This window comes from Triticum aestivum, chromosome 1B (genome assembly GCF_018294505.1).
Source record: "Triticum aestivum cultivar Chinese Spring chromosome 1B, IWGSC CS RefSeq v2.1, whole genome shotgun sequence".
In the NCBI taxonomy this organism is placed as follows: domain Eukaryota; kingdom Viridiplantae; phylum Streptophyta; class Magnoliopsida; order Poales; family Poaceae; genus Triticum; species Triticum aestivum.
The window spans coordinates 53352580-53356086 of record NC_057795.1 but is presented as its reverse complement, the minus strand read 5'-3'; the positions used below and the strand labels follow the sequence as shown (position 1 = coordinate 53356086).

Here is a 3507-nt window from a genome sequence, read left to right as displayed (position 1 = left end):
ACAGGGGACCCCCCGGGCGCGCCGCGGGAGAGGAGGGGAGGGGAGGAGAGGGGGAAGGGGAAGGGGAGAGGGGGAGGGGAGCGGGGCGGGCCGGGAGGCGCGCGCCCGGCGGCCGGCGGCGGCGGGGGAGCCGGGTCGCCGGCGGCGGCGGGGGTGGGAACCCTAGGGAGGGGAGCGGGGATCTATCCCCCTACAGTACTATTACTAGCAGGCTATTTCACTAGGCAAGTATCAAAAAAGAAAGATCTACTCGTGGCATTCGAATAATATATATTCAGATGGGATGGGTATCAGTAGGAAAAAGTAATCAACCTGCTGTTAAGATTCATAAACTTTTCTTAAACGAGTTTTTTACTTGAGAAAAGCCAATGGTTAATCCGGGTCCACAAGTATCAATCTTAGTCGTCAGGCCCCGCAAATACTGATCATAGTCGTCCGGGTCCAGAAATAACAATCTTAGTCTTCCAGACCCGCAAGTAACAATCTTGGTCGCTCGGGCCGGGCCCACAAGTATCAATCATAGTCGTCCGAGCACACTAAAAAAACTCTAATTTCTTAAAAGCATTTCACACGTTTACGCCGAAAATACCATTTCCCTCTGTTTTTTTCCAAAAAATTTCTACCCTTGCTAGCCGATGGCGCCACCGGCGTTCGGTAAAAAAAAAAAAACTTCCCCACGATCTTATCCCGCCCGTAGCAACCGCCCCTCCCCCAAAATTTCCTGCTCCTCTCCCCATCCCCCATTGTCGCTACCCACCAGATCGGAGGTCCTCCTGCTCCAGCCAGGTCGAACGCCGCCCCCTCCTCATCTGCGGTATCCCGGCGGCCGCCTCACTCACAACCTTCTCCTCCGTGGCTCAATCCGCTCGAACGCCTCCACGAACCCTAGGCGACAACGGCGGCGACGGCCCCGGGGACGGAGGCCGCCGCATAAGCGGGAGAACATATCGGTGCGCCGCCTCGTCCTCCACGAATCCGGCAGAGGAACATACTGGTGCGCCGCCTCGTCCTCCACGAATCCGGCAGAGGAACATACTGGTGCGCCGCCACCTCCTGCCGGAGGAGACGGGCGCCACTGTCCTGTCGGCGCCGTACTGCCTCATCCCTAGGGTTCGGGTGGCCTCGTCGCCGTCTTTTGCTCCGCCGGTGACGCCTCACGGTCTGGCCACGTACCCCCCATCCTTTACATCTTCCCCTTAGATCTACATATTCCTTTCTTTTTGCAAGTGCAAGGAAGTTGATGTGTGTGGTGCGTTCTTGCAGTGGGATTTATTGTTTTCTGCTGTGCTGGATAGAAAGGTCAGTTTGCTGAATCTTATCTTCAAATCTTCGTAGGTTTTTGTCTAGCATTGAATTGCATGTCTGAACTCTGAACAATCGTAATTACAGTACCATCCAACTGTTGTCACATACCCAGTACTACAGCTTTGAAAGGAAACCACTAGTTGACTGAATTGTGTAGCTGATTGCAACTCCACATATCTATCAGCTGCTTGTTTCTGATAGTTGGGAACTTTGGATTATCTAAAGCATCAAATGAATGTGAAGTTACTTATTTACTGCTAATTATTCAACACTCATAAAGGTTCAGTTTATATTGTTCTGCACTGATGGTGTATGTGTTATGCATTGTGTAATTTTAATACCATGTCATTTGATTTCCTATAGTTCCCATTCACTGATCCAATCATGCCATGATGCCTTCTTTCTTGTTGTATGTGTATGTCCAGTAATAGAGTTATTCCTTTTAATCAAGCACTTGATCACATCATATATTTTGCACTGTGTTTGTTCGATCGATGCTACACTTGATCGATGTATTGCAGATTGACTTAAGTCACAAGTACCGGTCTTACTCGTCTGGGCTCACTAGTATCGCTTTCCAATTCCTTCAGATTCCTTGGTCTCGACCAGTAAACCTCCAATCCAACATGTCCCCCATGGAGTGGTTTCAGCAAGGAAGATGGAGAGCCCATTCTCTCACTCACAAGGGTTGACATCTCTTTGTCCCTTTCAGAATCTGAGGTATTTGCTTTTGTATCAACTTCTCTTTGATTTTTTTCCAATCTCTGCCAACAGGAAATTCATATTTCAATGATACTTTATTGACCTATTATTCCTGTTATTTAGTTATTTGATGTAGAAATTGTGGCTGAGGATCGTCCAATGGAGATTCCTGATCCCCAATTCTTGGGTATCGAGAATAACACGAATCTCAAGTGCCACCATGGGAGCTGCTGGAGAGGAAGATAGCTTTCGGCATGGCTGCGACAGGCAAGAGGATTTTTGGCAAATGAGAAGAGATCTTCAATGAAATTATCATTCTATACCATTCTTAGATTAGGTTCTCTAAGTGTTGTCGTGACTTTAGCCACTTTTGTCCTTATGTTTTTTGCATAATTCGATTGCTTTGTGGTTAATGTGTAAAAAGCTTGTATGATCGAATTATTACTATCCATTTCTATCGGCCTATAAGTTGTCTGTCATGCAGCTTGAATTCTAACTTAGTGATTTATGGAGATATGTGAATGGCATGAGGCAACAGATATTGCCATTGTTATCGAGATGACAACAGATATTACTGGATGTACACGGGTTCTGTATTTTGCCAATCCTGTAGTTTGATACTCCATTGGGTTCATCTGCGGCAGGACATCATTAAGTTTAATGTGGATGGGCCCCATGTCCTGGCTAGCAGCATGGAACTTGGGGCGTTATTGCCAGAGATTCAGAAGGTCAAATTGTGGCTGCCAGGGCTGGGCATGCCTTGAATGTGTATGATGCATTTGCTGCTGAACTGCAAGCAGCGGATGATGGTGGAGACAGAAGCACAGCTGGTTGAGCAAGCAGTAAACAGGCATGCACCTGATTTCTCCAAGGAAGCCCAGGCGATAGAAGACATCAAAGTACAGGCCAAACTCTGGTTCACCTCATGTGAGTTTCTTCACTGTAAGCTTGTTGCAAATGTGCCTGCCCACTCTCTAGCGCAATTAGGTTTAAATCTCCATGATGGAGACGGTCTTGTGTTTGATGATAATGTTTCAGCCATTGTAGCTGATGCTGTATCAGGCGATGTAGCCCAGACTGTTTCGTAATAAAGCTTTGTGCTTGCCCTAAAAAAAATCCTGTAGTTTGATACATATCAGTTCCTTTCTCTAGTATAATAACGATTAATGTTGTATCACCAATCGTTCAGTGCTCAACCTTGTCGTGATAACATATAATTCTGTAAACGAGCTTCTCAACTCGTTTTTTGGGTTTTGAACTTGGTCTACTACCTCTGTACAAAATATAAGATGTTTTTGCAGTTCAATTGATAAGAGGGAGTATTAAACTGGCCCTGCTGAATCTGGGTAACAGAGTAACATTACAATTTGGAGCAGTGGCTTCCTGGAATCAATATGTAAACTCAGAGATTGTGTCTAGCTTTGCAAGCTCATGGGCAACATTGTTACAGGTGCGGAAGTATAAAAGCAACTGATCAAACTGACAAAGACTCATATGATC

General features: G+C 46.3%; 1 long non-coding RNA gene across 1 annotated transcript; it reads left to right on the top strand.

Annotated features, from left to right (window-relative positions):
- Positions 1-711: 711 nt before the first annotated feature.
- On the top strand, positions 712-2998 carry LOC123086331 (uncharacterized). The gene is made up of 4 exons (XR_006440800.1): positions 712-1159; positions 1264-1299; positions 1896-2025; positions 2131-2998. It is a non-coding gene; the product is annotated as an uncharacterized lncRNA (long non-coding RNA).
- Positions 2999-3507: the final 509 nt, after the last annotated feature.